Below are 23090 nucleotides of genomic sequence, written 5' to 3' on the forward strand. Positions count from 1 at the left end.
CCTTATTTCCTGGGGTGGGTCTTTGCTAACGGTTTGGTCTATGAACTCTAGTTGAGGTGTTTTTCCAATTTAATGCTTGTTGTTTATCTCATGTAATTAAACCTTTTCTACTACACCGAGACTCTGTGCTTGCGAGAGGGGAAGTATTGCCTCTTCAAGGCATCCAGGGGTGTGTGTAAGATTTTCCCAGGTCACTGGGTGGGGGCTCGAGCTGGTTTTGCATTACATTGTAGGGAAGGGACCCCTATGTATTGAACACGGCCCTTGCTGCTATCAATTCAGCCTGGCAGAAGGGTTACATTTGTGTGATGTTGAGTTCATGCCACAAAGCAATTAACTATGTGTATTTTATTACAGTCTCTGAGGTTTAAAAAAAAAAGTATGAAATAGCCCATTACAAGTCCAGACCAAACCCTGGCATCATTCCTATGCTGAAATTTGTAACTGTCATCCTGCCCTCCACCCCCATCCTGGAAAAAGCAAAAACAATGTAGGCACAACATTCCTAATTTCATATTTCCTTTTCAAATCTGTTTTATAACATCCACGACTTCTTCAGAACACGCTTAGTTGTTTCATAAGGACCATTTAGACATTGTCTAACCCTAGTGATTCGGCCTAGTGGCATTTTGAGTCAGAAAAATCATGACATGTTGCTCATCTATATAACACAGTGCCATTTTACTGATTTTAGGTTTGATATTCTTGGCTAGGACGAAGCTACTGGAGGGACGCCATAGGATGCCAACTGTAGAAACTGCCTTCCAGCTCAAGGGTCTATGCAGATCCCTGACTGAACTGTCTATGACTTCCTCAGACCATGTGAGCATTTGGAGAGGTGCCAGATTATTTGAAGATGTTCAGTGAGGTATATGAATATGTAGAAAATAATACGTCAGGAAGGCAAGCTACCCTAAAGGAGCTAAAGACACAGCCTGCAGGCTTCCGAGGGAAACTGGAACTAGAAAAAAGATCCAAAGCATGTATATCCACAAGCGTCTAACACCTAATTGAATCCAAAAAAAGGGTTTTTTTTCCTTTAGGATCTTCATTTGCTGAGAGCTGAATTCATTGTTATTTGTATCCTAATCTCCAGAAAATGGTATTTTTCTTCTTTCATTAAACGACTGCTTTCAAAATACAAAAACTGATTCACAACATAGATTTGTTATCAACATGCAGTGTAGGCAAAAACACAACAAAATGTAGACATGACAAAATGTATGTATTCATGTTAAAAATCTGACACGCTGGGAAATTTCCCATGCATACCTCAGTGTTCAGTAAGTAGCACGTTTCACCAGAAATACTTTGGTCAACAAATTTGTATTGAAATAAACCTCATGAGTTGACACTAAGTTAATTAAAAAGTGATAAATCTCTCTTTCCCCAGTCTATCACCTGGGTTTTTTTTAAAAGAGAAGCTTCAGGTTCATAACATTAAGTCACATCAGCAGTCACTTGGGAACACAGTTTCTTTTTTATTTCGTACTCCTGAATCATATTCTGTAAATGTAGATTTTTTTTTGCTTTTATGTGTTATAAATAAAGGGCCAGATCCTCAACTGGTGTAGGTCAGCACTGTTGCGTGGAAACAAATGTTAATTTACACCAACTGAGGGTCTGGCTCAAGATATTTAATTGGTTTATAAAATCCTCAACTCTTGGAATGGATTGTATGTACAGGAGTCTAATACCAAACTGTCCAGTGTAAACTAAAATTGTACTGCACCGTCACCACTAGGAAACATGCAATATTTTTCTATCAACATTCTTAGGAAAAATTTTGATCTGTGTTAGGGTATTTATCTTCATATTAAATTTCTTCATGTTACAATTTTAGATCAGTGGTTTTCAGACTTCATTGCACCGCGACCCCTTTCTGACTTCAAAAATTACTACACAACCCCAGGATGGGGGACCAAAGACTGGGTCTGCCCGAGCCCCACTGTCCCGGGTGGGGGGCCAAAGCCCAAGCCCCACCACCTTGGGCAGGGGGGCCAAATCCCAAGTGCTTTAGGGGGGCCTGAATCTAAGCCCTGCCACCCAAGGCCCCACCGCAGTGAGGCTCGGGCTTCAGCTTTGGCCCCGGGCCCTAGCCACTCTAATGCCAGCCCTGGAGAGTCTATTAAAAAAGGGTCGCAACCCACTTTGGGGTCCTGACCCATAGTTTGAGAACCGCTGGGCTAGATTAATTAAACTAGTTTCTTCCCTCATGGATGTTTATATGTGACTTCTGTGCTAATGACAGTGAGAGTCTTAAACACACTCATTACAGCATTGAGCATGGTGCAGGTAACTGATAGCTGAGCTTCTCCACACAGATGTGCCAGATGAACCTCATTCTTGAGCTGTAACACTGTCCTGTGGTTACAGTGCTCAGATTCTATAGGAATAGCTGCTGAACACAGTATTCTGCAGCAGCAGCAGCTGGGCTGAGTCTGGGCTTCTGAGTCCGACCCAGAGAGGTGTTGGGGGCTCCAATATAAACGCCTGTATTTTCTATTCATTTTCTGATCTTTGCCCTCAATGATAAATCAAGTTGGTAGAGCAGAAACCTAGGAGCCTATTACTACTTCCAGTATCAGTTTTACCTTCAAGATCAAAGCTGGTGGACCTGCTCTCCAGAAACCAGTCAGGTATCTCCTTCCAGGAACTGACCAGATGACTCATTCCTCATTATGTGATAGCGACCTGATACCAACCCTTTAACAAATTCCCACTGATATACACCTCTTCGCTTTAAAAGGCTTTCTGCAACTTACCTCTCAGTGTGCACCATGACATTAGGAACCCTTCTCTATGTCTGGCTATAAGTTTGCCTGATAGGTCTTAACTATTCTCATTGCTAGATCCGGTTGAAATATTCATTGCAAATACTATTGATTGTGATATTAGGGCTTGAACCACAAAGGAACTTAGGCATTGCAAGGCCTAACTCCCTAGTGGAATCAGTCCCAAATTAGGGACTCAGGCTCCCATTATTAGCCATGGGGACAGTTAGGCACCTAAGAAATAGATCTTCGGAAGCCACCGAACTGAGTGGGGAGCCGCCTAAGATAGCCAGGACTGAAGTGCAGAGAAAGCAGGTGGGGCTCAGAGCCAAGAGTCACAAAGGTGCCTAATACCTATTAATCTGAGCCCAAGGTGTCTATCTCTGAGCAGAATTCTCAGCTGTGAGCCCTCCCCTGGAGTTAGGTCCCTAAATCAGATCAGCCATTTCTCATGAAAAACCAGAAAAATGTTTACACTCCATTACAGTCAATAGCATAGTGGCTAGGTACACATCTGGAACATGAGAGACATAGACTCAAATCCCTGCTGTGCCTGATTCGGAGCAGGGACTTAAACCCAGGTCTCCCATCTCCCAGGATAAAGATGGGCCCTAACCACCAGCTTATGCAGTATTAATGGGTGGGACTCTCTCAATCTCTCCTGTTGGAGCTATTATACTTTGTATAAATACTTAACTATTCATTGGACCAGAGCGAGATGAAAAGAGAGAGATTGACTATGGCCCAGTGGCTAAAGATGTAGGAGAATCAGGTTCAAGTCCCTGTCCCAGTGGCTGTTGGGACCAGCTGAGGAGAGAGACAGGGGAATGCCTAGTTTAAGCATGAGCAAGGGCTCCAAAGAGTTTGTTAGCTGTAGTGTGGTATCAGGACTTAGGTGGCTTTAGGCTGGTACGCTATGGTGCATGCCGATCAGCAGAAATTTAGGGAACTAGGGAACTTTAGGCATCTACAGGGTTAGGTGGCAGCTGCGTGGTGATTTTGAGAATGTCAGTGGTACCTAACTGTTGTATTTAGGCAAAGTGACAAAGGTGCAGTTAGGCACCTAAAGTATCTTTGTGGATCTAGACCTTAACCCCTATTTCTCTTCTTTAGTGTGAAGTCAGATTTCTACAACTGTAATTTCTAGTCAGAAGGTCTTAAATACCATGCTGTTTATGCAAACCAGTTTTAGGTTAAGAATTGCTGCTGAACTGTTGACTATTTCTGTTGTGTGATTGGTCATGTAGAAAATGTATTGTTTCTGCTCCCTGAATGAATGATTGAAACTTTTAAAACAGAAAAATAATAAAAACCAAATTACCCATTGACAAGCTTCCAGTGCAAATTGATAGAATCATCATGGGTAAAGTTTGGATAGGTAGGAGTAGAGTAGGGTTGGGAAATGATTTATTTTCTCCTAAGAAACAGTTTGATTAAAATGATTTTTCTTTAGTTTACGTTGAAAATGTTCTTGAAAAATTTTTGTTTTAATTGAAAGACCAAAAATCCCTCCTTCCCCCTACCCCAAATGTTAGGTTTCATTTTTTCCCCATGAAAACAGAATATTTTTTTCAAAAGAATTCCATTTTGTCACAAAGACATTTGCTGTCAAATAAAATATTTCAGTGGAAAGTTTTCTACCACCTCCATTTTCAAGATTCACAAATAATTTCATAAATACCCAATGGCTGTCAAAATATTTGAGAACTATAAATAACATGACCCCAAATATAACTGTGCCTCAAACCTCACTGCTATTATGCTCAAATAAACTGATAAATCACTTTCTTATTCTTATTCAACCAGCCTTTCCCAATGAATGGAAGGAAGTCTCCTCAGATGCATGGGAAGCTCCACATTGAAAAATATTTCCGTAATGGTTTTGAACAATATGGAATAACAAATAAAACTGTACAAAACCAAATCTCCTTCAAGTTACAGTAATTAAAGAACTATTATAGTGCTAAAATTTATTAAATAAAATATTTACTATAAATAGTTCATCTTGGTGTAGCTATGACCCAAAATAATTGGACTGAAATCCTTTTGAAAATGGAACCTCTGACTTTCATATTTATCATTAACTATATCTATATGTAGAAAGAGAAAATACTGGAATGGATAACCATATAGGATTTTTTTTTAAAATTTCACCTTTCTTGGGTTCTGGTACCACAAAGCCATAGTGCACTTTTTTTCAGATCCGATTTTCAGTAGATATTTCACCTGTAGGACAAATGCATTTTGTCAGTGGTCTATCTACTCATTACTTACCTAGAATCCTACTGGTAATCGTCTTTTTATGATTACACATGAAGACAAACATTGCCATAGGTTTTTACTTGTTTTTACCATATGCCTGTTCATCACTTGGTTCTATTTTCATATCAAAGGGAAAGAAAAAAAAATGACACCCTTGGCAAGACAGGGGACTCAACTACTGTGGATAAATCAATCCATCACACATACAAAAAAAAACAAAACACAATTCTGCCATGAAACTTAATCACTAAAGGTCATGTCGGGGAGTGAGGAACAGATTAAATTAGCATAGTATTAGATATGGAAAATGATTTCTGTCAAAATCATCTTTACCACAATTATAATATGTTAATTACGTATTTCATTAAGGAAGTTGATTATGGTTCACAGATGAAATCATGCAGACGAAGACACCTGGAAGGAAGCACTAGAGCCTGAAGCCTCTCTCTCTCTCTCTCTCTCTCTCACTCACTCACACACACACACACACACACACACACACACACACACACACATAGACTTTCCCGCTCGCGCTTTAGCAATTTCACTCAGGCTCATATAGAAGAGCCTTTGCCAATTTTCTTAAAGGAGTATTAAGTTAGTACAGGAGCTCAGGGAAGGGAAAGAAAATTGTATGCACCAAAAGATGGGTACATAGCATTTTTGTTCATCCTCTTTAAGTGCTCAGAATAAGTGTTGGTTTATAACATCCTCTTCCTTTTTTAAAGTACCTGTAGCTTCTAGCACTGTGTGCAAGAGACTTCAGCACAGACTAACAGATATGCAACTGTTTCTTTTTTTCACAGGGATATGACCATGCTGAAGGTTTTATTGTAGCTATTTACGAGAGGCATAGTCAATTATACGAATACAACACATCATTTAATGGGGGTGACAATGAGCTAGGAATCTGCACAGCTTGGGTTCCACAGAACAGTTACTACCGTTAGCAATGTTACTGGTTAGTTAATTGCTCTTGTTTCTTTTCCTTATAGTTATTTGAACATGGTGAACAGTCCACGTCTTTTGGTATTTAAAAGCAGCACCCAATAAAAACATGTGCACCCCTCCTCATTTTGCTTAAAAAACTCTGCGGCTGAATCTAAAAGCCTTTAAAAGTACCCTGGTCAACAGAGAGGTGGTGACAGGAATTTCAGCGTATATGTGATGGTGACAGAGAGGGAGGCAGCATTGGTTAAGTGGGGAAAAAATAATAATCTTGGTGAATTCTGACTCAAGTAGCAGCAGAAGTGGAACGAAGAGGGATACTCAGTGCCACAATGTTGGGAGATTATAGGTATTCTTACAAAAAAGGGTCCCAGTGATGCTCCTGGGAGTGAAAGCGACTGGGTTTCAGTCAAATATAATTACCTCATTGTAATATTTCCTAGTGAGTGAGAATGCATCGATGCTTGTGTGCCCTTGTGCTGATAGATTTTGCCACACAGAATAATCATTGTTGGAATTAAGCATAATTGTCAAGAAAGACTTGGTCATCATGAGAGAGACAGTCTCATACAACTGTCCTTTTGCTTTCCAGCAGTAATTACTTTAGTAATTAATCTCTGTCATTTAACTGTATTACATTTTGCAAAGAGAAAATGGAAGAAAGACTGGTTTCTGACTAATTTACATCACAGTTTAAAATCCTAGAATAGGGTGAATCAAATGTCAACATTAGCCCTTTCGCAGGTTTCTAAATCGGTCTCATTCTTACATCTAGTAGGAGCAGAAATAAGGTTAGGTGGCTAATGTCAACTCAATAAAATCTGCTTTACTTGAAAGCTTTCAGTTCTTCACACCAGTTCTTGTTCCATGCAATGGTGAACAACACACTCTGAATGAGCACTGATCGCTTTCCCCTATTTGCTGCTGATCACAACAGTAGCTTCCCATAAGGCAGCACCAGCATTTGTTAATGCCAACATCATAAAGTAAAATCCATATTTCGAAAAGTGTCATTGCTTTTGAATGCCTTCATTTTTTGGTGCGACAGTGATTGTGATTTTTAGATGTGTTGAATGCCCATAGTCCCAAATGACTTTGATAGGAGCTCCAAGTGTTCTCAACACCTTTGGAAATCAGGCTCAAGATGGGCACCCAGAATCAGTGCCCATTTTTTAAAATGATGGCCTATACAAGTAAAGATATTATTCATGCTAATAGTCCCTTTGCTGTTGTAAGTGGGACTGAGAGTAAGGATTAGCCTTTGCAAACAAGGACTGCAAGACTAGGCCGTAAATGTCATCCAAGACCTACCTAGCTCATAAAGGCCAAATCCTGCTTGCTTTCAAAATCAATGAGATGACTCACAAGAAGAAAGCAAGAAAAAGTTGGTTCTCAGTGCTTTCCCCTTATTTTATATTTTTTTCTTACTACAGGCCCAGTCCTGTTCCCAGTGAAGAGACAGAATGAGTTTTGCCATTAACTTCAAAGTCAGTAACACTGAGCCCTAAATTTCCCTGACCTTTTCAAATATCAAACTCATTGTGCCTTTAATTATATCAGATTTATACTATGGTATATACTAATATGGTTTACCAGATAGTATAGCGTATTAGTACTCTACAGTATATTCACTACTATACATAGCATACTATCTAATATTTTAGATATACTATAATTATATATTTGTTTTAAAATACCATTAAATTTGTTTCAGTTGGTTTCAAAAAATTTTTTTTTATATTTGGATGAAACTGTATGATGACAATTTTCAGCATATTAACCCAGAGCAATTATTTCTACCCTCACATAAAAAATCAAGCCAAAAACTCTATGAATTCTGCATCCAGCTAAAAATTGTTGTTTTTAGAAAAGATTATCTTTTGTAAATTATCTGGTAATTTTATGTCACTGGTAATGTAAAATAATCTCCAGCAAATAAAATGAACCATGACACCTTCAGCCAAATCTTATTTCTTAGGAGATATACTTAGAAAGAAATATTTGCAACTTTGACTCTTCAAAGACCATAATCAATGTGAGAGTCATATTGTCACTGGCCATACGAATGCCCTTTCTCCACCTTATGAACCATGAACCTTCCTCACTGATCTTCCGCCCATACTGTTGCTAGCCACAATCTGCAGAGGGGGAATGGAGACTACTATTCCAGACAAGCACAGCCATTAACACAAGCTTCTACAATATGGGGCACTGAGAGGATAGGCTCATGTCCCAACCAACCACTGGACAGTCGAGCTGGCCAGGTGCCGGGGGTAAGCATACATTGTACCATTTCAAAGGGTGGCAGAACTGCTGCTCCAAGGACCCTTACTCAGCCCCATCTCATCCCAATATGAGACCATGGGTTAGGGCTACACTCTGACTGAGATAGAGTGCCAAATTCTGTTCTACTGCAGTGGTGCAGTACCTTAAAAACGGTGTAGATGGTTCCTGCCTTAAAGGGCTAGAATCTTAATGTCCGATGTGACACAACAAATGAGGCTGCGGATGGATGTGGATGACCGTCATAGGCTGAATTCTGTTCTAATTGTAGCCCACATCCTTCTGCATCCAAAACCTACTTTATTGTTTGTCACTCCACATTTATGTCACAGCTATTTTTCACATTGTGAGCTCCTTTGGTTTACTTCAGACAGTCTTTCTGCATCCTTAGTGAAGTGTTGCCTAACCACACCTTTGTGTGTTGCAAAATAAATAAATACATGAATAATCATCAGGTAACTTTTTCAAAAAGCAACAAGGCAACTTGAGCTTCTCGGTGCCTGTCACTGTTGAAAATGGGAGTTAGGGTCCTAAATCACTTGGTCATTTTAAAAAATATTGTCATTTAACTCTGTTCATTTTTGTGACTCGCAGTGGTCATCCTCAGTCTCCATGGGAGTTAGCGCCTGAGGGGGGATTGCAGGATTTGCTCCAATGTTGGTTCAAAAGTCATGCACTAGCCAGTTAAGACATTGTAGTGGATATTGCTGTCATTGCTAAAGCAAAACTCTAGCTGAACTCAATGTTAGATTTTCCTGAGGGTATGGCTACACTTGCAACTTCAAAGCACTGCTGCGGGAGTGCTCCCGCGGCAGTGCTTTGAAGTGCGAGTGTGGTCACGGCACCAGTGCTGGGAGAGAGCTCTCCCAGCGCTGCAGGTACTCCACCTCCCCATGGGGATTAGCTTACAGCGCAGGGAGCCGTGCTCCCAGCACTGGGGCACTGTTTACACTGGCGCTTTACAGCGCTGTAACTTGCTGTGCTCAGGGGTGTTTTTTCAGCGCTGTAAAGCACCAGTGTAGCCAAGGTCTCAGACTGAGTATGGACTTCAGGATGGGGTCTGTTGAGTACGAGGAAAAACAGCTGGCTCAAATCAGCATAATTCTACTGAAGTCTGGCCCAGAGAATATGTTTATCTGAGTATGTAGACCCTTAAGGGATATGTTTCTATATAAAATCAGGATAGCTCAGAAGTGAATCACAATCTTGGTATTTGCTCTATAACCAAAAATGCTCTTAACATGATAGAGAAATTTCTAGTTCAGTTGCTATGTAAAGAAACATAGAATTGAAGAAAAGTAGCATATCTGGATAGTGTAGTAGGAGAGGGACGAGTCAGTTGTGACTGTGTAACAAGAGAGTCTTTAATATGGTACATGAGGAGGGGGAGGAGGAGGAGGATGAAAAGAGCTATGGGAGAAAAAAATGAAACAAAGGTGATTATGGTAAACAGTTATTTTCTTGTCTCTGTCCCCCAACTGCATCCAATCCCCTTTTTGAACATTCTCTTTAGAATATGCCTTTAAACGTCACGAGGCTTTTAAGTACAGCCTTATAGGCAGAGTGTATACTTCTCATGTGCGTTGCTAATTATATTGTACTAAATTTAGTTTATAGTGTTAAAAAAATATCAACATGATGCTCTACAGCATCTATGTAATCTGAGGAGCTTTCTTGCAGGACTATTTCTGGGTTATGCAGATAAAATAGGCCCTTAAAACAACAATGAATTTTTTTCCCTTCCCATTGTGTGATCTCAGTGCTCCACTTGTGATTTTACTGAGGTTACACAGTAATTCTCCATCGCTTTCTAGACAGAGGAAAGGGGGGTTAGGGTGAATGAGAAGAGTGGGGGGGGAGACTATTTTTATAGGCCCAATGCATCCTGATTAGAACAGGCTTATGGTCTGCATATGTACATGGAAAAATCTCCCAGCAATTTACCCACTAAGTGAATATATATTAGAGATCAGTAAATAAAAAGACTATGAGATTTTAGTTAACAAGAACTGACTGATACTTAAAAGCCAGGTTCTTTCCCCCCCACCTTACTCCTCCTCCAGTGCTAGCTTGTTATCCTTTCACACCGGACAATACAACAGCACGACTGTCTCTCCCCCTCTTCTCCCCAAATCAAAGATCAAAGGCTGCATTTGTAAAGCAAATAGTTGGAGAGCTACAGCCGGGTTTGATGAAAACCCACTCCAGGCCTCTTGGGAGATATTACCTTCCTCATTATTCCACTGATTGGCCTTATTTCATCCAAGGATTACTGCACATTCTCCTGACGGCTGATGAGCAGCTTCATGAATATACAAAATAATCCGGCGGCACTGGGCCAGCACTGATTATTATTGTGGAACTCAGAGGAGCTGCTTCAAATGAGCTGCTGGAGACTGTGGAACTCTTCCTCCCCGTTTTCCATCTGATTTTACCACAAGGATCCTTATTAGGCTATTTTTCACATGTCTGTAAGAGAAGGAGAAAGAGAGAGAGATATTGCATCTAGTTAAAAATGATCAGGGAATTCTGGGTACCAGATGTTTTTTGCTTAATATTGCAAAATGGCTTTTATTAGATTACACTAAGCACTTACTAACTACAGTTAAACTGCTTTGCAGAGAAACCTGATGGGAATGCTGCCCTAAATAGCTTCTTATCTTCTTTTTTAGTGCAGTTTCAGTTTTTTCTGTATGTCTGTGGTGTGCCTGTGTGTGTCTGACTTTGGAGAGTGCTTGGTGTTGGTAGAGAGGAGAGGGTGTGCTAATGAAATGATTTGGGGCTGACCATTAGTCATAGGATAATTTGACTTCAGACAGCACTCCAGCCTCTTTGGCCAAAGAGGTTGGCCCACGTGTTAATGAAACAGTAATGACAGAGAGCAAAGGTGTTTATTTTCAGATTCAGTCTAGCAGAAACAGCTTTGACACAAAGCACCTCTGATGGATTCTGTACAGAACTGAAATGACTTTTTCTGGGCTTCTAACCCAAGCTTGGAACTTCTTGTTGGTGAAGTTCATTTCCTTCTCCTTTTCTCTCTATCATTTTTTTAAAGCTACTATTCTAATACACCTATGGGTTATTTAAAAGTCCTGCAGGCAGCATTGCCCACATACTATACGCTAGTTCTTCTCTGAATGAACCCAACATCTGATAGAAGCCCTTACTCTCTCAAACCTTTAATCCCAGTTAAGCCAAAAAAGAAGGTTCATCTTTTGTAGGACTCCTCTAGCCCCAGAATCAATCAGACCCCATGATTTACAGTGCTGCCAATTTAATATTTGAGAAACAGGGGCCCTGTAATTAGCATTTACAGGCATGTGCACTTGTTTTTAGTGATTGAGAAGGACTGAACTGCCCTGTGCTATAAATGTCTGATCCTATGTTTTGTAACATGTCACATGAAATAAATGAGTGAGTCCCTGCTCCTTTGAACCACTTTAACCACAGTGCTGTTCCACCAGGTATGTTATATTTTCTTAGCAGAGAAGTCAGAAAATCTGCTCCACTCCCATTGACAGTGACATGCAATCACCCTGTTTCAAACAAGAGAAGTCAGTTTCTCAGTAGAGATACCAGCTGTTATCCTTTCTTGGAAATGGTTATAAATCCACCACCAGTTGGGTGTTTGCAATCTCTTGTGGTTTGAAACCAAAGGTTCCTTTTAGCCAAATTCAGTTTGAAACATTTTTTCAAAAATTGCAAGAGAATAGAGTAATGGGCATTGTTAGAAAGGTGTTTAATAATAGATCATTTTATTTGTCTGGCTTGAACCCCATTGCTGGGAACAGGGATGGTGTGTAAAAGAGGAGACTTGGTACTGCAAGACTGACTGCTTTTTTTAACAGAGATTTGATGAATGAACCAGTGTTACATTTTAAACAAGGCTTCAGCACCAAGCCTACCCCAGCACAGTAATTTAATGAATCTACATTTCATGACTGAAGTAATAAAGATGAAACATTTTAAAATAACCAAAAAGGTAGATACACCAAAAAAGTCTGATGAAACATTAAATGAATGTAGTGTAACACATTATCTTTGCTTCTGCACATCCAAAAAGCGCAATGAACTAAAACATTGCATTAAGCCAAGAATAAAGCTAAAAATTAAATTGGCTCAGAAAGATCTAGTATAGTGGTTTATGCACTAAGAACGCAGTAAATTTGGTCATTTAATATTATTCTCTTTACCTCTGATATGCACATTTAAAAAAACCCCAAGACTCATGGGAGAAAGTCAGGGGGAAAGGGCACAGCTGGATTTTGGCTCTTTCTGTGTTTACCTATTTTTAAATTCACTGTATTAATTGTTTTATTTACTGCACATCATTTAGGTACTGCAAATGCCCTGAGACATGAAATATAACCAGGTCCGTTACAGATGGAAACAGGACCAATAAAGAAGACATATTCAAATATATAATACTGCCCCTTCAAATCAATAAATAAAGACAAGCATTTCATACACTAATGCATATATCTATGACCATTATAAATTAGTTGCTTGCCAGAAAATACACTTCTTAGCACAAGTGCCATTATTTAAAGTTGTCTGTTTAATGCACACTTAGTATATTTTCTCATCCAAAGCTGCAATGCATAATTAGACAACATCCATTCTTAAAAACTAAAGTAGATGCCAAAAATGCAATACATAAGGCATGACGTTTTACAAATTTACATCTTCAAAAGTTATGTGTGGTTTCAGATAGAAAAAAATTGCAAAAAGATCACTATAATATAATGGTCCCGGTTTCATCTTAGCTTGCTTCATCTGTCGGCTGGCAGTAATGTAAGTTATAATGCATTCATTCTTATTCAACTTCAGTGAATGGGCATTTTCCAGGGTTGTTCTATTAAGTGGATGACTGGATAGGTGTCTTAATAGTTTGGTGAATTATGGCTATTTATACCTTGGTTAGATCAATGGGTTGATTGCTGGTTGTTTTCCCGGTAGGCATTTATTGTCTTCTAGGCTTAGCATGGATTTCTCTGTCTGTCTCTGAGGTTGCTGGAGGCCTCTGTAACCTATTGGTCACATGTTTCCCAACCTTTTCTATATGGGGATATCACTGGGGCTCCCGTTCCATGCAGTCAGAATATAGCTAGAAGCCCCACTCCCCCAAACACACTTTTTCATTTAGCAACCACGGAAAGGGAGAATTGTCACAATCTCCAGGGCAAGACCCTACAACGTAGTTCTCTATTCTCCCAGGGGCCTGTGTCACATCAACAGATATAGACCATCAACCATCTCAAGTGTCATCCTCGAGTCTCTTTTTTTGTGTGTGGTTTTATCAGATTGGGCCTCAGCAGAGATTAACTCTCCCGCTTCCAGAACTAAAGCCCTTTTCCCCATTCTCCATTTAGTCAATGGCATTTTTGGCTCTGCTTCCTGTCTCACCTTGCAGCTGGGCTTGCACATCGAAGCTGCTTTTGCACAACCCCGAAGCAGAGGCACAAAGACTAGTGAGCTGTACCAGCTGGACAGCATGCCAGGAGCCTTTTTGATAAAGAGAAATGAGTCAGCAGCTGTAGATTGCAGAGTTGTGTCCCAATGCTGTCAGGGGCAAGGCCTGAACCACCTATGTCAATTAGTCAAATCAGACAGAGTCATCCTGTTGGACTAAATCTTGCTGCCTCACCTTCCCACTTGCCAGGTCATTGTCCACGCATCCCCTCACACACAGTCATGTCTCATAGTGGTGAGATATCAATCACTGTACATATGCATTCTTCTATAATATATATTGGAATCTTGCACCAGTCCAGCTGACAAATAATTGGCCAGCCACTGCCCTAATCTTTAGGCTTCCTCCCGACCAAATTTGCTGTCTGCACCCTTTACGTATATCAAAGTGAGAAATAACCTGAAATTACTCATATTCAATCACTTTTTCCCCCTCTCTCCAAGCCAACACAATGTAATAAACAAATGAAGCTGGAAAGATGGAGCTCAACTCAGTGATCGTGGGGGAGGGGAGGAAAGGCAGAGATGAGCTCAGTCAAGAAAAAGCCAGTTGAAGTATCAGACATAGAAAAGGGGGCCTAGTCACACGTGAGGAGGGGGCTGGATGGGACCACCATCATCTCTTACTTCAGATAGGGCACTACAAATCTCAGGACTGGCCTACTTGCACCATAGTTGACCATCAGGGATTGGCACCTGTTTGATTTACTGCCAGGCTCGCTGCTGATCTCCTTTTCTGTCTTCCTCTCTTGCAAACTAAGCCTATGCTAAGCTGCCTGAACCCTCCCTCCCCCTTCTCTGGCATCTCACCTCCAAAAACATATTGACATTGCCTCTAGCCCTCGGATGTTGGTGGTATTTTTGTTTTATGTCTTTCCTAACAAGTTGACACAACTTAACAATGTTTGTCTTGTCACCAGATTATTGCTCTAAATGAGATGGTTATTCACAGTGAGTCATTGAATATTTTACAACCTGGTTACAGTAGCTGCTCCGACAGGCACCTGTGTATAGATGAGAGTGTACATTTTGTCACAGCACTGTCAAAATAGGAGATGCTTGCTGTACCTTTATTAATATATACCATTCACCTTCCTTCTCCCTCAACTTACATTCTGCCCTTTCATTCTGCTGCTGAGTTACTGAGGCCCATCCTCAGGGATAGGGTATCTATGAGATAAAAAAAATGTGCTAGTTTGTTAGTAATTTTGGGCAGGACACGTTTTTAATATTTCACAGATCATTTGGAAGTGTGGCTTTGGGGCTTTCACCACCTGTGTTCTTATTCACATCTCTGCATGCCAAGGCCATTCAGTATGTGGTGGGAGCATGAGTTGGGAAGGAAACATCTTCAAAACTCCTGCCTCATCTTCCACTCAATTTCCCTTTCTTTGCTTTCTAAATGACTCTTCCATCTTGCCAAGAAAGACCTGGATACTTTTCTGAGAGTCTGCCAAACCATTCTTAGGTCATTTGGAAAAAAATATTTTAAAATGAAACAACCCCTGGCCCAGGGACTGAATATATGGCTGCCAAACTCTCTACACTTCTGCTGGTTTAGAGAATGAGAACCTGAACAAGGCCCACTCCAGGTTTTTAAAAGCACGAATTTGTGCTGGTGAACATGGGAGGAAGAAACTTGGTTTGTCAGCTTGGATGACAGAGAGTCAGAACCATTTCTGCAACTGACTCCCTAAGTCTCTTAGCCTCTCTCTACCTCATTATTGTTGCCTAAATAATAACTGAAAAAATACCTGCTTCACAAGTGTTATGACACTTAATTAATTCGTGTTTGCTAAGTGCTTTAAGATCCTGTGAGGAAAGGTGATATATAAATGTAAACTGTCATTATTAGAATTTGTGATTTAAATCGATCAGTTTCTTTCTTCTCAACCTTTTCTTGAAAGTGGCTGCTGCAAAACTAGTTAAACTAACATGACTTAGTGAGTTCCAGACAAAGCGTCCGATTCTATATCATCTTGGACCTTGTGCAGTCTGTAACACCTGTGCAAAATCAGTGTAAAATGCTACTGTTCTGCTGTGGTCGTATTTTGCACAAAGTTAGCAAACTATACAAGGTCTGTGGCCCAAAGGCCCTTGTTTCTGTCCATTTGGGATATATGCTTTACATCAAATTGTAAGATTTCTGCCTTTTATTAAAGAAAAATCAAAGGGGTCCCCTGGAGGCATAACCAATATTCATTACACATGGGAACACAAATCCAGGTTTTGCCTGTGGCTGTTCCCAGGGGAGAGTGTTTGCTAGTGAAGTCTGAGCTAGTGTCAAGCAAGTACTGTAATGGAAAATTCACTCTGTCTGTTTATTCATCTAAATTACATAGAACAACCTGAAGTGCATTTCTGTGCCCACTCACCATGGAGCCTTTGGGCCAGGTGGGTGAGGTAATATATTTTATTGGACCAACTTCCGTTGGTGAAAGAGCTACACAGAGCTCTTCTTCAGGTCAGGTAGTTTCTCTTAAATTCTATCCAACATATGGCACTCCTCTGAGATGCTCTTTCCTTCATGGTACTCTGAATCCTCCTTTGGCCCAGGAGGATCTGAGATTGAAACTCCATTTGTTCCTGCCCTTGATCAGCCTGTGCCAATATCTCCCAGGGGACCACATGGTACACAGGAACATTACAGATGGCAAAATCCCAAACCTACACAGAGAGATTGAGATTAGTTTAAAATGAACCATAAACTAACATTAAACATATAACAAGTGTTATCTTCTATGGCTGTGCACTGGCAACCCAATCCAACCCAATCAATCAGAGTGAGGTTGGGCAGATCAGCTGCTGTTAAAAATGAGTGTACAACAAAACCCAAAGCTGAGCACCCTTTTGGTGAGGGACATCTAGAGTTATGCATAGCACAGATCATTTCTTTGCAAATGGTTTCTAATGCTAAAACAGGGTGGCCCAAAACACCCTATCCAGGTTTTCAGGGTTCAAAACCTGAACGTGGATCCTGATACACAAAGTCCCTATCTTACAATGGGACAGTCTTTATAAAACAGTCCAGGTAGAAACTGAACACATCTGATCAGAGATGGACCCAGAACCACCCCTTCCCCAGATCCAAATACCCTGAACCTTTGGGGAAATTGGGATTCAGATTATCTGACCCCTCTGCTAACACAATGATGGGTTTCCTAGGTATGAGTACCTAGATATTGTAGACAGAGTGCAGAAAAATAACTCTTCATGCATAGTAGCTCCTCTTATTATTTCTTGTAGTGCCTAGAGGCTCCAACTCACTTCAGGGCCCTATTGTGCTATACACTGTATAAACACATACTGTAATCAGAGACATTCCCTGCCCTGAAGATTTGTACTCTAAGTAAACAAAATAGAAAAAGTATTAGTATCATCATCACTTATTCATTTTTTAGGTGGGGAAACTGAGTTTCAGAGAGGTGATTCTCAAAGGCACCTGAAAGAGCGTGCAACGCCAAATCGCACCTCTGAAAAAATCTTAGCCCACGTCCAGACTAACCCGTGGCATCGGCGGGTTAAAATCGATTGTTCGGGGATCGATATATCGCGTCTAGTCTGGACGCGATGTATCGATCCCCGAGCGCGCTTACATCGATTCCGGAACTCCATCAACCCTAACGGAGTTCCGGAATCGACATGGAGAGCCGCGGACATCGATGCCGCGCCGTCCAGATGGGTGAGTACCTTGATTTTAGAAATTCAACTTCAGCTACGTTATTCCCGTAGCTGAAGTTGCGTATCTAAAATCGATTTTAATACCTAGTCTGGACGTGGCCTTAGGCTGTTACCAAAGAAAGGTCACACAGGAAGTCAGCAACAGAGCCAGGAATCAAATGCCTTTCTTTCAGGCACGTTAACCATAAGCCCATACTTCCTCATGTGAGCATCAGTGTCTAGACTCATCCCTAGCTAAGATTAAAAGGGACATGTACATCCCAGTTCCAGGTTCCACTGCTGTCATGAATAATAAGGGTCAGTCTGCCCTCAGACTGGCACTTGTTATCCTATCATTAATGTGAGATACAAGTAGATCATTCAGCATTGCACCCCTGAAATTTGGAAGACTGGTAGTCATGTGCAATGGTTCCTTTTTTTCCCCTGAGCAGTAGTTGCTCTTGACTGCATTTCCACCAAACAGAGATGCAGTATTTTGTGGAGTGGTGCACCGCTTATTTCTGAAGGCTTTGATAGGTTGAGCCTACTGTGTAGTGCAAAGGCTTAGCCTCTAAGATTTGTTGGCAGCCTCCTGCTCTTTGTTCTTCAGAATGTGAAAATAGTGTAAATAGCAGCATCTGCATTTGCTCCTGCTGCTCTGACTGCCAGCCAAGTGACGTTCCCTCGCCCCCGCCTTTGTAGGTTCCCCCCCCACCCTCCACATGCTGCACACAGGACAGGACCAGAGAGGAATTATGTGCATAACAGTACAGCCTCAAGAGTGTCATGAAGAACACAGGCCATAAGACAGGAAGGCAGACAAAGTGCTTATGAGTTCTGCTATTCCCAAATGAAATTTAAAAAATTCCTTCCCCATGTCATCACTCATATATATTTTTTAGGATTTTTGCGACTAAATCTAGTTTGCTACCAAAAATGTTTAAAAGAAATACAGAAAATAATTGACTCTGTTTCTCTTGTGTAAGGGAAGTTATATTCTGAAATCAACCCTGCTCCAAGCCATGATCCTATACATTCTATTCCATTTAGGTCCCTTCACCACTGGATAGAATTTCTGCATCCAGAATTGCTCTTTTCATTTTTTTTTGTCATACTTTATGCGTTTTCAAAAATGTAAACAGCTGGTCCTTTTTAGGAATTTACTAAAAGTAATCATTATCTTTTTTCTTCATTGATGCCAAGGTAGTAGGCTCTTCAGGTCAGGTTTGTAACAGGATAGTTATTCTGAATAGGACACTGGCCACTTAAAAATCTCAAATTGTCCATTTGAAATTAACTAAAGAAAAGGAATCTGGGGCCAAATTCATCCAGGTTATGCATTTACACAAGCCAGTCCAGTGCCTTACAGTAGAAAGTGTGCCTAGGGGGATTTGCACTGGTGCCAGATTCCCACAACCTCCCCTCCGACATGAGGTCTCATTCACCAGTGCTGCCCCGGAAGTGGGGTTTGCTTACTGTGAGGGTGGCAGGGTTAGGACAGCCAGAGGATGTACTGATCCAGCACATCCCTGAGGCAGCTTCTGCTGGCCAGACACTTATGAAACCCATGGTGCAGTTACAGTTGCCCTCCCTCAGCAGAAACATGAAGAAAGGCAGGTGCAGCGAAGTGCAATTCTAGTGGGAGTGAATTTGGACTTCACATCGTTCTATATTTGTAGTTTTATCTAACTATCATAGTTCTCTTTCTGTCTCTTCTACACACTTTAAAAGACAGATTGGACATAAAACTAAGATTGCGAGAGGATTCAGGTTTTGCCTTGGCTGTGTGGCAGCTGTCCTCAGTCTATGTTTCATCATAAAGTTCTTGTTCTGCACTTCAAGCAAAAACATTAATTATCTTTTAAACTTCAGTTTTCAAAACTGCTAATCACAGGTTTATTTCATACAGGATATCACAGTCCCACCCATCTACACAAAACTGTACTTCACACTAAGCCCACTTTAACATAAAGATTCACAGCTCCAAATATATGAATCTCTTTTATTTTTTATTTGTACTTTGCTAACACATGCCAACCTCTAGCATATAAAATCTTGGCTCGGGAGAACAGACTTATACAGCTGCACTGTAATTGTATAAAAAAGCACACTAATAACTCTTCAGTGCATTCAAAAACTTGTCTCATTGCAAGGCTCTGTGCAGATTGGCGAATAGTGCCTAGGTGTATATTATGTAGTACTTAGAGATTAAAACTGACACTGAACTTAAATATTATGTAGCTAATATATATTGTATAGTCAAGACAAAAGTAAGTGGGTTTCTTCTAAATAGTGAATTTTAGCCAAATACTGGCTAAATAGTGAATTTTAGCCAAATATTCATGGAAAGCAACAAATATTTGAACCGATCATGAGTGAACTACAACCTCAGGATTATTTTGAATAGCAAATAAACTTTGAGAACATTGTGATCAGGTCACTGGCACTTCATGAACAGAAAAGGAAGTGAAATACTTTGAATAGATATTCACAAATAGCCCATCGGGTGTAATATGTTCTCTTGTGTATAGTTTAAACATAGCTTTTCAGTTCTTAATAAGCATCCTATACAGCATGCATATGAATTTTTATGTGACTGATATGGATGGAAAACTGGAGGTGATACTAGAAAGTGGCTTTTCTTACTCTGCACAAAGTTTAGAACATTTATAATGTAGAATTAATATTCACAAAAGCAGGCATAACTCTACCTATTGTGAACACGTCCACTATATCTTAGGAGCCTTGCTTCAGGAAAGCATCCCTATTCAGGAAAGGTGCTTAAGCATTTGCTTAACTTTAAGCATGTGCTTAATTGCATTCCTGAATAGGGATGGACTGAGGCACATGCATAAGCGGTTTCCTAAATCAGGGTCTAGGATTATCCCATTCTGAATTTATGTAGCCTTTCCCTGAGGTGGCACTCAAGCCTACTCTCCCCTTCCATGGGTTGGGTCCTGGGTTCTTTTTGTGACACCTGGTGCCTCCACCCAAGGTGCCCAAGATACAAAGGGTGCTATTCCTTGGAGAAATGAATAATGCTACCACTGCTGGCAAGGATTATAAAACCCAGGACACAAGAATCAATAAAGTTCAACAGCAGAAACCCCTGCAAAGAAGTGACAGACCCCAAAATAACAATATAACAAAAGGGGACTTTATTGGGAGCAGGAGAATAGAATCTGGGGAAGGAAAGGGTTAGGGCCTGTGTTCCCTCAAAGCTAGGTGGCGGTGCAGCTGCCCAGGAGTGAATCATTAGCAGAGCAGCGCACATCTGGCAGCATGTGTTCAGGTGCCCTTGCCCCGGCTGCTCTGCTATCATGCTGCTCCTGCCCTTTGCCTGGGAGCCCCTAGCCAGCGGCTCCTGGGACCCTCCAGTTTGCTGTGCAGAGTCGGAGGAGGATGGTGCTGATGTCAGTGTGCCCCCTTCCCCTGCCTCCCCCCCATCCATGTACCCCATCTCTGCGGAGCATGGGAGGAGGGACAGGGCTAAGGAGGAGGAGAGCTGCTGTGGTCTGAAGTCTGAATAAGCCTTCTGGTGGTGAGTGAGTGCCTTAAAGAGACAGTGCAGAGTCGCATAGACTTCCCCAGAAACCAGCACACTCTCTCTCTCTCCCTCTCTGTCTCTCCCACTCCCCCCACCTCTGCCCTGCCATGTACAGAGCAGGGGAGGAGGGACAGGGCTCAGAAGCAGGTCTGCTGCTGGCAGCTGCTGGGGTCTGAATAAGCCTTCTGGTGAGTGAGTGCCTTAAAGAGACAGCCCACTGTCTCATGAACTTTCCCAGCAGCCAGCAAACACACACACACACACAGTCTTTCACACTCACTTCCCAACACATACCTGTATTGTTGTTGTTGTTGTTGTTACTTCTTGGTACTTCCTGCAATGCACATATATTCGCTGTAATTTTATGCTTTCGAAGTGTGTTCTTTTAGTGTTTCGACTGGTCTATGCATTTCATAATTTTTATTTCTCTCTTACACTTAAATTTAATTCTTTGAGTAGTGAGTTCTAAAATGCCTAACTTGTCCTGGCTGGAGTAATTACCCCTATGGTAACTTTTTAAAAATATATATTATATCTAGGTTTTCTGTTTCTACTGGTGGTGTACATCTGCACATTACTTTGATATTGGCGCACATAACAAAATTTATTCCGCACATGGATGGAAAAAATTAGAGGGAATATTGGTTATTAGGGCTCACTAGTGACTACAAACACATCAACAAACCAACCGATTCCCCAACACTCACAACTCTTCTCAGCCCCTGGTCCCTGCCTGGCACCTTCCCAGGCAGATGGTACAGTGAGGATGAGTCCACAGACAAGCACTGCTGCACTGTGAATGTTGGCCACCTGAAACAAAAAAGGTTCCCTTCCTGTGTCTTTGCTCCTGGATGGGGCAAGGTCCTCTCCTAGCTCTGGAGTCCTGTGGAGATCTCAGCTGGCTCTCAATAGCTGGCACTAGCATGGATCTCTGCCACTCTAGGTGCTGGTCTCCGCAACGCTGCAACTGCCTGCCCCATGCACTAGATCCTACAGCAGTTCAAAGACTCCATCTGTGGGGAGTGGGAGTTAATCAGAGACTTCCTAAACTGTTCTGCTTTAGCTCCCAGTCCCAAGTCTCTCTTAAACTCAAAACTGAAACTAAATTCAGTTTTTTGGGGGTATATCTACACTACAATAAAGGACCTGTGGCACAGCCTCAGCTGACCTGGATCAACTGACTTAGGCTAGTTGGGCTCTGGCTGCAGGGTTAAAAACTGCAGCACAGATGTGCTGGCTTGGCCTGGATCCCAGGCTCTGAAATTCCATGAGTGTGTGGGTCTCAGCACCCAGGCTCCATCCTAAGCCCAAATGTCTATCTATACTGCAATTTTAAGCCCCCACAGACTCAACCCTGTGACTCCCAGTCACACTCTTTGTCTCTGAGTCAGGTTGTCTCCTCCCACTAAGGGGGCTGGCAACCCTCTTGGCTCAAAGCATGCTGGGAAATTGAGTCAGAGCGCTCTGGTAGCCCTTATTGTTGTAGTCCAAAACGTAGGAACCCCTAAAGATCAGTTCAGAGTTCCAGAAGCTGGCAAACTCCAAGTGGGGGTAACATTTAATTTTTTAAAAAGGTAAGATTGCTGGTCTCCCAAAGAAACCAACCAAACAATGCCACTTTTGTCAACTGGGGACCAATCTCTGTACAAGCTGCACACTGAGCCACTCAGTAGATATCTCCACAATGTGAGTCGCTATTGCATATTCAGCAGTCATTCTGCACTCTGGGCTCCCAGTGGTATAAACAGAAGATCTTCAGAAAGGGCCAGATTGTGGCTTGCTACCATAAGTTCAACACTGGCACGTTCATGCTCACCTGAGAGCAAGTACTTCACAAGGCTAGTGAGCCCCTATCCACTCCAAAGGGGGCAAGAGATAAGCAGACCATAAGCTTCCTTCCAACCAGCAAAGATAGCCCGCAATGGAAGGAAGTGCATGCTGGACTTCCTTGAGGTGTAGCGGTGGTCTTGCTCCCACTAATCACTGGTCACCATGGGCCAAATTTTCTGCTGAGGCTAACTGGAACGGCACCACTGAAGAAAATAGAGTTACACCTTATTTACAGAAGAGAATGTGTCCCTTTTTGGACCTGGACCTGGACAGTGAAGCAAGTCACTGCTCCCAGAGTCGACAAGCTATAACTT

The sequence above is a fragment of the Gopherus evgoodei genome, chromosome 2 (genome assembly GCF_007399415.2).
Source record: "Gopherus evgoodei ecotype Sinaloan lineage chromosome 2, rGopEvg1_v1.p, whole genome shotgun sequence".
NCBI lineage: Eukaryota > Metazoa > Chordata > Testudines > Testudinidae > Gopherus > Gopherus evgoodei.